Source organism: Triticum urartu, chromosome 3A (genome assembly GCF_056163025.1).
Source record: "Triticum urartu cultivar PI428250 chromosome 3A, HENAU_Tu73, whole genome shotgun sequence".
Classification (NCBI taxonomy): domain Eukaryota; kingdom Viridiplantae; phylum Streptophyta; class Magnoliopsida; order Poales; family Poaceae; genus Triticum; species Triticum urartu.
Genome location: NC_141875.1, coordinates 639,166,011 through 639,178,277, shown reverse-complemented (window position 1 = coordinate 639,178,277; position 12,267 = coordinate 639,166,011).

Genomic DNA, 12,267 nt, shown 5'->3' with positions numbered 1-12,267 from the left:
ATGAGGGTAGCGGGCGGCGGGATGGCGGGCCCGACTAGGTGTCGGGCGCCGCTTCGTGCAGCACCGGTGACCCCATCATCCGTGTCGCCGGCTCCTTGAACTCCCCGGGGTCGTCTCCTTGGGCGGCTGGCGTAGGGAGGCTGCGGAAGGGGAAGAGGGCTGGCGACAAGGCCGTCAAGTCGGAGTACGAGGGCGTGGTGCCCTCGACAGCGTGCTGACGTCCTGCCGCCCCGTCTTCGAGCCCCGCTTTCGGCGCCGCCATCACCGTCCAGCCTTCGGACGGCCCCCGGGATGTTCTCTTGGTGTCTTCTGGCACCCGTAGCTCGCCTAGGCGCCCCTTTTGCCCTTTTCGCCTCCTTGACCTACCTCCTGAAGAGAGGGACAGGAAAGGGGTTACGGGCATCTTATCTTTTTAATTTGTAAGCCTTCGGGCCTTAGCTGCATCTAAAACTTGTAATCCTCTCTTTCATGTTTTTCATCCTCTATGGACTGTACCTGAGTGGGATGTTTTTTAATGAAAAGGGGATGCTTGCCGGGTTATTTGTCTCGCGGGTTGAACCCACGCTAAGGAGCAAATCCTTGGTATCCCTCGGACAGACATTTCATCTCCCGGCAACAGGCCCTGCCGCCTTCCCACGTGGCTCGACCTTTCTCACGCCTTTGACGGAGGCGGGAACAAGGTGGGTGCGGCCTCCTCGTTTCATCCCTTTGCTGCCGCGACTACGACCAAACTTGGCCCCGGGAACGAGCCCCAGGGCCTAGAGTTGAGGGAGCACGGCAGTTTTGGGAAGAAACGCGGTTTCGCATTCCCCAGTCCATAAGAGGGTGCATGATGAGGGACGAAAGACTTATCTGATATCGCAGCCCCCGGCAACTCTGGCTTGCCGTGGATGAATCTTGGTACTCGCAGCCCCCAGCAACACTGGCTTGCCGAGGCCCAGGTGCCGGTGCGCCCTTCTTCTCCTTTTCGTCCTCAAGCGGTCTGGCCAGGATATGCGAGCCCTGCGAACGAAAGAAAAGCAAAGGGACGGACACTCGACCTCTAAGCTAGGGGTTAGCCGCTGTTAGGCACTATCAACCCTAACCAAGGACGAGACTCGACCTAGCATGCATGCTATAACCCCGGGGTGCCAGCGCTTCATTTACTTGTGCTCAGGGTCTGCGCCTGGCTTTGTACAAAGGATTACATGCAACAGCGGCAAGACTTGTACAAAAGGGTGGTTGCCGGACAGGGTCCGACAACCGCGCCTTACGGGTAAAACTTACGAAGATGCTCGATGTTCCAGGAGTTGCTCACTGGTACGCCATCTTCGGTCTCAAGGCGGACAGCGCCAGGCCTTGTGACTCGCTTCACCCGGTAAGGGCCTTCCCACTTCGGCGTCAACTTGTTGGAATTCTTGGCGGACTAAACGCGCCGAAGAACAAGGTCGCCTTCCTCGAGACTCCTGGCATTGACTCTGCGGCTATGGTAGCGGCGCAGAGCTTGCTGGTAGCGAGCGGCTCGCACAGCAGTCTGAAGACGGTCTTCCTCAAGGAGCAGCGCGTCATCTTGCCGCAGCTGCTCTTGCTCGAGCTCATCATAAGCGAGCACTCGAGGTGACCCGTATACGAGTTCCGTGGGGGTAACTGCCTCTGCTCCATAGACTAGAGCGAAAGGTGTCTGTCCAGTGGCTTGATTTGGCATCGTTCTGATCGACCAAAGAACCACCGCCCCCTACCTGGCGCGCCAAAGATGCCGGGGTACTGATCCACGGGCACCTATGGGACCGGCGGGCCGGGTCCCTTTCGGTTCGGCGGGGGCGGAGATCGTGCAAAGAGCAAATCGAGGCGAAGCATGCGAGCGATTTACCCAGGTTCGGGCCGCACGGATGCGTAAAACCCTACTCCTTCTTTGTGGTTTTGTATTGATTTCTAGCTCGGGAGCGCGGAGTGCTACAGTACACACCAGCGGCTAGCAAGACTGAGCGTGAGTGTTCGAACTGGCTAACCCCCCCCCCTCTACGTTGCACACGGGCCTCCTTTTATATGCTCAAGGGGTTACCGACAGGTGGCAACGGAGGTAAAGGGCAAAAATGGAAAGGTGATGTGGTAGGCACAGCTACCTGTTACAGTGTATCATACCTAACCCTGGCGGCAGGGGACAAGGGCATTAATTGCCCGTCTGTGTCGCCTAAACAGTACCAAAAGGGACCGCTAGGGACGCCACCGTTTGCCATGATGGTTATCTTGTCAGCGCCTGCTTGCCACGCGCACCCCTAGCTGCACGGCCTCCTGCCACGTGTGCTTGGGAGGGTCCTAGAGCGACACGTTGGCGGGTGTGCTGGAGCGCGGGCATGAAGTGGGGGTTTCCCGCGGCAAGCTCCTTGCCGCGGTCGTCGTCTTGTCGTGTTCGGGAGCTTGTCGCTCACCGGGCCTTGCCGGGACGCGTGGCGCGTTGCGGCAAGTTTTCTTGGTATGCCTTGGTTGACCTTCCCGGCAAGCTCCTCTTGCCGAGGTTTTGTTTCCTTCCCGGCCAGCTCCTCTTGCCGGGGCCTTGGTTTGAGTACTTTGTTCTTGAATGGTCTTCAAAGGAACCACGGAGGATCTTGGCGGTCACCCGGCAAGCCTTGCCGCGGGATGCTGCGACTTCCCGTGCACAAGTTTGGGATACTAGGGTACCCCTACTCTAGTACACCGACAGTAGTAGACATCACTCATAAGGAAGACAATCAATAAATAGATCATGCTCCGACTTCATCACATAACGGTTGACCATACGTGCATGCTACGGGAATCACAAACTTTAACACAAGTATTCTTTAAATTCACAACTACTCAACTAGCATGACTTTAATATTATCACCTCTATATCTCAAAACAATTATCATGCTTCAATCTTTTCTTAGTATTCAACACACTCAAAAGAAAGTTTCACAAATCTTGAACACCAAGCGTATTATTATTAAGAAAATTACCATGCTATTAAGAGACTCTCAAAATAATTTAAGTGAAGCATGAGAGATCAATAGTTTCTTTAAAACAAATCCACCACCGTTCTCTAAAAGATCTAAGCGAATCACATAGAGCAAAATTATAACACTCAAAAGATATAAGTGAAGCACATAGAGCAAAACTACTTAGCTCAAAAGATATAAGTGAAGCACATAGAGTATTCTATCAAATTTTAATTCATGTATGGCTCTCTCAAAAGGTGTGTATAGCAAGGATGATTGTGGAATACTAAGACACAAAGACACAAATAATACAAGACGCTCCAAGCAAAACACATATCATGTTGGTGAATAAAAATATAGCTCCAAGTAAATTACCGATGGAAGTGGACGAAAGAGGGGATGCCTTCCGGGGCATCCCCAAGCTTTGACTTCTTGGTGTCCTTGTATTATCTTGGGGGTGCCATGGGCATCCCCAAGCTTAGGCTCTTGCCACTCCTTGTTCCATGATCCATCAAAAGAATTCACCCAAAACTTGAAAACTTCACAACGCAAAACTCAAAATAGAAAACTTGTGAGCTCCGTTAGCGAAAGAAAACAAAAGACCACTTCAAGGTACTGTAATTAACTAATTATTTATTTATATTGGTGTTAAACCTACTGTATTCCAACTTCTCTATGGATTATAAACTATTTTACTAGCCATAGATTCATCAAAATAAGCAAACAACACACGAAAAACAGAATCTGTCAAAACAGAACAGTCTGTAGTAATCTGTAGCTAGCGCAAGATATGCAACCCCAAAAATTCTAAAATAAATTGCTGGACGTGAGGAATTTATCTATTAATCATCTTCAAAAAGAATTAACTGAATAGCACTCTCCAAATAAAAATGACAGCAGTTCTCGTGAGCGCTAAAGTTTCTGTTTTTTACAGCAAGTTCAACAAGACTTTCCCAAGTCTTCCCAACGGTTCTACTTGAAACAAACACTAATTAAACATAAAAAAACACAACCAAAACAGAGGCTAAATAATTTATTTATTACTAATCAGGAGCAAAAATCAAGGAATAAAAATAAAATTGGGTTGCCTCCCAACAAGCGCTATCGTTTAACGCCCCTAGCTAGGCATAAAAGCAAGGATAGATCTAAGTATTGCCATCTTTGGTAGGCAATCCATAAGTGGCTCTCATGATAGTTTCATATGGTAATTTTATTTTCTTTCTTGGAAAGTGTTCCATGCCCATTTTTAATGGAAATTGAAGTCTAATATTCCCTTCCTTCATATCAATAATCGCACCAACCGTTCTAAGGAAAGGTCTACCAAGAATAATAGGGCAAGAAGGATTGCAATCTATATCAAGAACAATGAAATTTACGGGCACATAATTCGTATTTGCAACAATAAGAACATCATTAATCCTTCCCATAGGTTTCTTAATAGTGGAATCCGCAAGATGCAAGTTTAGAGAGCAATCATCAAAATTACGGAAATCTAGCAAATCACACAAAGTCTTGGGAATAGTGGAGACACTAGTACCAAAATTATTACCAAAATTATTCCTACCAACAAAATTCACATCCATAGATTCATTATTATTATTAATCAAATTAGACAAAGGCATATCATTAGGATCATAAGAAACACTCTTAGTAGCAAATAATTTCATAAGTTCATCCATCTTTCCACTCAACACATTGATTTCTTCTATCGCATGCACTTTTTTATTAGAAGATTTTTCAGTATGCCATTGAGAATAATTAACCATAATATTATCTAGGAGTTTAGTAGCATCTCCTAAAGTGATTTCCATAAAAGTGCCTCCCGCGGCCGAATCTAAAAGATTTCTAGAAGCAAAATTAAATCTGGCATAAAAATTTTGGATAATCATCCACAAATTCAAATCATGAGTAGGGCAATTACGTATCATTAATTTCATTCTCTCCCAAGCTTGTGCAACATGTTCAGGATCAAGTTGTTTAAAGTTCATAATATCGTTTCTAAGAGAGATGATCTTAGCGGGAGGAAAATACTTAGAGATAAAAGCATCTTTGCACTTGTTCCAAGAATCAATACTATTCTTAGGCAAAGACGAAAACCAAGCTTTAGCACGATCTCTAAGCGAAAAAGGAAATAGCTTCAATTTAACGACATCATTATCGACATCTTTTTTATTTTGCATATCACATAAATCAACGAAGCTATTCAGATGAGTAGCGGCATCTTCACTAGGAAGGCCGGCGAATTGATCTTTCATAACAAGATTCAACAAAGCAGTATTAATTTCACAAGATTCAGCATCGGTAAGAGGAGCAATCGGAGTGCTAAGGAAATCATTATTATTGGTATTGGTGAAGTCACACAATTTGGTATTGTCTTGAGCCATCGCAACAAACAAGCAATCTAACACACGAGCAAGCAAAAGCAAACGGGCAAAAGAGGCAAATAGAGAGGGAGGATAGAAAGAGAGAGGGTGAATAAAACGGCAAGGGTGAATTGGGGGGAGAGGAAACCGAGAGGCAAATGGCAAATAATGTAATGCGAGAGATAGGGATTGTGATAGGTACTTGGTATGTTGACTTTTTGCGTAGACTCCCCGGCAACGGCGCCAGAAATCCTTCTTGCTACGTCTTGAGCTTGCGTTGGTTTTCCCCGAAGAGGAAGGGGTGATGCAGCAGAGTAGCGTAAGTATTTCCCTCAGTTTTTGAGAACCAAGGTATCAATCCAGTAGGAGGCCACGCTCAAGTCCCTCGTACCTGCACAAAGCGATAGCTACTCGCAACCAATGCGATTAGGGGTTGTCAATCCCTTCACGGTCACTTACGAGAGGGAGATCTGATAGATATAATATTTTTGGTATTTTTGGTATAAAGATGCAAAGTAAAAAGTAAAGGCAAAGTAAAAAAGCAAAGCAAGATTAAAGTGATGGAGATTGATATGATGGGAATAGACCCGGGGGCCATAGGTTTCACTAGTGGCTTCTCTCAAGAGCATAAGTATTCTACGGTGGGTGAAAAATTACTGTTGAGCAACTGACAGAATTGAGCATAGTTATGAGAATATCTAGGCACGATCATGTATATAGGCATCACGTCCGTGACAAGTAGATCGAAACGATTCTGCATCTACTACTATTACTCCACTCATCGACCGCTATCCAGCATGCATCTAGAGTATTAAGTTAAAAAGAGAGTAACGCCTTAAGCAAGATGACATGATGTAGAGAGATAAATTCATGCAATATGAAATAAACCCCATCTTGTTATCCTCGATGGCAACGATGCAATATGTGCCTTGCTGCCCCTTCTGTCACTGGGAAAGGACACCGCAAGATCAAACCCAAAGCTAAGCACTTCTCCCATGGCAAGAACTACCAATCTAGTTCGCCAAACCAAACGGATAATTCGAAGAGACTTGCAAAGATAACCAATCATACATAAAAGAATTCAGAGAAGATTCAAATATTATTCATAGATAGACTTGATCATAAACCCACAATTCATCGGTCTCAACAAACACACCGCAAAAAGAAGATTACATCGAATAGATCTCCACAAGAGAGGGGGAGAACTTTGTATTGAGATTCAAAGAGAGAGAAGAAGCCATCTAGCTACTAACTATGGACCCGAAGGTCTGAGGTAAACTACTCACACTTCATCGGAGGGGCTAGGATGATGTAGAAGCCCTCCGTGATGACGACCCTCTTCCGGCGGAGCTCCGGGACAGGCCCCAAGATGGGATCTCATGGATACAGAAAGTTGCGGCGGTGGAATTAGGTTTTTGGCTCCTGTTCTAATCATTTGGGGGTACGTGTGTATATATAGGAGGAAGAAGTACGCCGGAGGAGCAACGAGGGGCCCACAAGGCAGGGGGCGCGCCCTAGGGGGGGCCACCCTCGTGACCGCCTCTTTTGTTACTTGGAGCAGGGTCCAAGTCTCCTAGATCACGTTCGGTGAGAAAATCATGTTCCCGAAGATTTTATTCCGTTTGGACTCCGTTTGATATTTCGTTTCTTCGAAACACTGAAATAGGCAAAAAAACAGCAATTCTGGGCTGGGCCTCCGGGTAATAGGTTAGTCCCAAAAATAATATAGAAGTGGAAAATAAAGCCCAATATTGCCCAAAACAGTAGATGATATAGCATGGAGCAATCAAAAATTATAGATACGTTGGAGACGTATCAACTCCCAGTTGAGTCAAGTGATTATGATACCCAGACATTTTGAGTATATGTTCACTGACAAAACTATTCTCCTTCATCTTACAGCTGTAGAACTTATTGGAGACTTCATATCTCTCAATCCGGGCATTTGCTTGAAATATTAACTTCAACTCCTGGAACATCTCATATGCTCCATGACGTTCAAAACATCGTTGAAGTCCCGGTTCGAAGCCGTAAAGCATGGCACACTGAACTATCGAGTAGTCATCAGCTTTACTCTGCCAAATGTTCTTAACGTTGTCAGCAGCATCTGCAGCGGGCCTGGAACCCAGCGGTGCTTCCAGGACGTAATTCTTCTGTGCAGCAATGAGGATAATCCTCAAGTTACGGACCCAGTCAGTGTAATTGCTACCATCATCTTTCAACTTTGCTTTCTCAAGGAACGCATTAAAATTCAACGGAACAACAGCATGAGCCATCTATCTACAATCAACATAGACAAGCAAAAAACTATCAGGTACTTAGTTCATGATAAATTTAAATTCAATTAATCATATTACTTAAGAACTCCCACTTAGATAGACATCCCTCTAATCCTCTAAGTGATCACGTGATCCAAATCAACTAAACCATGTCCGATCATCATGTGAGATGGAGTAGTTTCAATGGTGAACATCACTATGTTGATCATATCTACTATATGATTCACGCTCGACCTTTCGGTCTCAGTGTTCCGAGGCCATATCTGCATATGCTAGGCTCATCAAGTTTAACCTGAGTATTCCGCGCGTGCAACTGTTTTGCACCCATTGTATTTGAACGTAGAGCCTATCACACCCGATCATCACGTGGTGTCTCAGCACGAAGAACTTTCGCAACGGTGCATACTCAGGGAGAAGACTTATACCTTGATAATTTAGTGAGAGATCATCTTATAATGCTACCGTCAATCAAAGCAAGATAAGATGCATAAAAGATAAACATCACATGCAATCAATATAAGTGATATGATATGGCCATCATCATCTTGTGCTTGTGATCTTCATCTCCGAAGCACCGTCATGATCACCATTGTCACCGACGCGACACTTTGATCTCCATCATAGCATCATTGTCGTCTCGCCAACTTATGCTTCTACGACTATCGCTACCGCTTAGTGATAAAGTAAAGCATTACAGGGTGATTGCATTGCATACAATAAAGCGACAGCCATATGGCTCCTGCCAGTTGCCGATAACTCGGTTACAAAACATGATCATCTCATACAATAAAATATAGCATCATGCCTTGACCATATCACATCACAACATGCCCTGCAAAAACAAGTTACACGTCCTCTACTTTGTTGTTGCAAGTTTTACGTGGCTGCTACGGGCTGAGCAAGAACCGTTCTTACCTACGCATCAAAGCCACAACGATAGTTTGTCAAGTTAGTGTTGTTTTAACCTTCTCAAGGACCGGGCGTAGCCACACTCGGTTCAACTAAAGTTGGAGAAACTGACACCTGCCAGCATCCTGTGTGCAAAGCATGTCGGTCGAACCAGTCTCGCGTAAGCGAACGCGTAATGTCGGTCCGGGCCGCTTCATCCAACAATACCGCCGAACCAAAGTATGACATGCTGGTAAGCAGTATGACTTGTATCTCCCACAACTCACTTGTGTTCTACTCGTGCATATAACATCAATGCATAAAACCTGGCTCGGATGCCACTGTTGGGGAACGTAGTAATTTCAAAATTTTCCTACGGACACGCAAGATCATGGTGGTGCATAGCAACGAGAGGGGAGAGTGTGTCCACATACCCTCGTAGACCGAGAGCGGAAGCATTAGCACAACGCGGTTGATGTAGCCGTACGTCTTCACGATCCGACCGATCAAGCACCGAACGCACGGCACCTCCGAGTTCTACACACGTTAAACTCGATGACATCCCTCGAACTCCGATCCAACCGAGCTTTGAGGGAGAGTTCCGTCAGCACGACGGCGTGGTGACGATGATGATGTTCTACCAACGCAGGGCTTCGCCTAAGCACCGCTACGATATGACCGAGATGGATTATGGTGGAGGGGGGCACCGCACACGGCTAAAAGATCTAAGAGATCAATTGTTGTGTCTATGGGGTGCCCCCCCTCCGTATATAAAGGGGCGAGGAGGAGGGGGCCGGCCAAGGGGAGGAGGCGCACCCAAGGGGGGCAATCCTACTCCAAGTAGGTTTTGCCCCCTTTCCTATTCCAACTAGGAGAAGGGGGAAGGAGGAGGTGGAGAGAAGGAAGGAGAAGGGGGGCCGCCGCCCCCTTCCCTTTCCCAATTCGGATTGGGGCAAGGGGGGCCACGCGCCACCTCCTGCCGCCTCTCCTATTCCACTACTTTGGGCCCATGAGGCCCAATACCCCCGGGGGGTTCCGGTAACCCCCAGTACTCCGGTATATATCCGATAACCCCCGGAACCATTTCGGTGTCTGAATATAGTCGTCCAATATATCAATCTTCATGTCTCGACCATTTCGAGACTCATCGTCATGTCCGTGATCACATCTGGGACCCCGAACTACCTTTGGTACATCAATACACATAAACTCATAGTATAACCATCATCGAGTTTTAAGCGTGCGGACCCTACGGGTTCGAGAACTATGTAGACATGACCGAGACACGTCTCCGGTCAATAACCAATGGCGGAACCTGGATGCTCATATTGGCTCCTACATATTCTACGAAGATCTTTATCGGTCAAACCGCATAACAACATACGTTGTTCCTTTTGTCATCGGTATGTTACTTGCCCGAGATTCGATCGTCGGTATCTCAATACCTAGTTCAATCTCGTTACTGGCAAGTCTCTTTACTCGTTCCATAATACATCATCCTGCAACTAACTCATTAGTTACAATGGTTGCAAGGCTTAAGTGATGTGTATTACCGAGTGGGCCCGGAGATACCTCTCCGACAATCAGAGTGACAAATCCTAATCTCGAAGTATGCCAACCCAACAAGTACCTTTGGTGACACCTGTAGAGCACCTTTATAATCATCCAGTTACGTTGTGACGTTTGGTAGCACACAAAGTGTTCCTCCGGTAAACGGGGGTTGCATAATCTCATAGTCATAGGAACATGTATAAGTCATGTAGAAAGCAATAGCAACAAACTAAATGATCAAGTGCTAAGCTAACGGAATGGGTCAAGTCAATCACATCATTCTCCTAATGATGTGATCCCGTTAATCAAATGACAACTCATGTCTATGGCTAGGAAACATAACCATATTTGATTAACGAGCTAGTCTAGTAGAGGCATACTAGTGACACTTTGTTTGTCTATGTATTCACACATGTATCATGTTTCCGGTTAATACAATTCTAGCATGAATAATAAACATTTATCATGATATAAGGAAATAAATAATAACTTTATTATTGCCTCTAGGGCATATTTCCTTCACCGTTAGCTTAGCATATTGATCTTCAGTTTATTGCTATTGCTTTCTTCATATCAAATACATATTCCTTCGACTATGAGATTATGCAACTCCCGGATACCGAAGGAATACCTTGTGTGCTATCAAATGTCACAACGTAACTGGGTGATCATAAAGATGCTCTATAGGTATCCCCGAAGTTGTTTGTCGAGTTGGCATTGATCGAGATTAGGATTTGTCACTCCAAGTATCGGAGAGGTATCTTTGGTCCCTCTCGGTAATACACATCATAAGCTTGCAAGGAAATGACTAAGGAGTTAGTCATGAGGTGATGTATTATGGAACGAGTAAAGAGACTTGCCGGTAACGAGATTGAACTAGGTATGAAGATACCGACGATTGAATCTCGGGCAAGTAACATACCGATGGACAGAGGGAATTACGTATGTTGTCATAACGGTTCGACCGATAAAGATCTTCGTGGAATATGTAGGGGCCAATATGGGCATCCAGGTTCCGCTATTGGTTATTGACCGGAGAGGTGTCTCGGTCATGTCTACATAGTTCTCGAACCCATAGGGTCCGCACGCTTAACATTCATTGACGATATAGTGTTATATGAGTTATATGATTTGGTGACCAAATGTTGTTCGGAGTCCCAGATGAGATCGCGGACATGATGAGGAGTCTCAAAATGGTCGAGAGGTAAATATTGATATATAGGACGATGGTATTCAGACACCGGAAGAGTTTCGGGATGCACCGGGTAGTCATCGGGTCACCGGAAGGGGTTCCGGACACCCCCGGTAGGTGTATGGGCTTAATGGGCCAAGGAGGAGACACACCAGCCCACAGGGGGGGTGGTCCGCCCCTCTCCCTGGCCGGCCATCATCCCTAGGGAAGGAAAGGGGGGAGGGCTAGCCCCTCCTGCCTTCCCCTTCTCATGGGAGAAAAGAAAATGGGGGAGGGGGGTGCCTCCGTCCCCTGCCTTTCCCCGGCACCTATACATGGCAGGGGGCGCCACTTGGGAGGAGACCCCAAGTAGGATTTGGCCTACTTGGGCGCCCTCCTGGCTGCTCCCTCCTCCCCCACCTATATATATGTGGAAGGGGGCGCCTAGCACACCAGAACATCATCTTAACCGTGTGTGGCACCCCCCCTCCATAGTTTACACCCTTGGTCATATTTTCGTAGTGCTTAGGAGAAGCCCTGCGGAGATAACTTCACCGTCACCGTCATCATGCCGTCGTGCTGTCGGAACTCATCTACTACCTTGTCGTCTTGCTGGATCAAGAAGGCGTGGACGTCACCGAGCTGAACGTGTGTTGAACGTGAAGGTGTCGTACATTCGGTACTCGATCGGTTGGTTCGCGAAGAAAGTTCGACTACATCAACCGCGTTGTCAAACGCTTCCGCTTACGGTCTACGAGGGTACGTAGACACACTCTCCCCTCTCGTTGCTATGCATCTCCATGGATAGATCTTCCGTGTGCGTAGAATTTTTTTGTTTTCCATGCAACGTTTCCCAACAATACCCTCAAAAGGTAACAAGATAAGGAGGTTGTTTGGTGATGAATCTCTTGCTTGTGCTTCAAAATATAAACTTCTATACACTCAAAATCTCACAAGATGAAGCTTTGGATTTGAGAGGTTGGATGTTTGAAAGACTGGCTTGAAAGCAATTGAAAGTTCAAAGGTTTGGCAAGGATGTTGTGTAGAATACTCTTTGAAAACAACACAAGACTTAAAAAGGT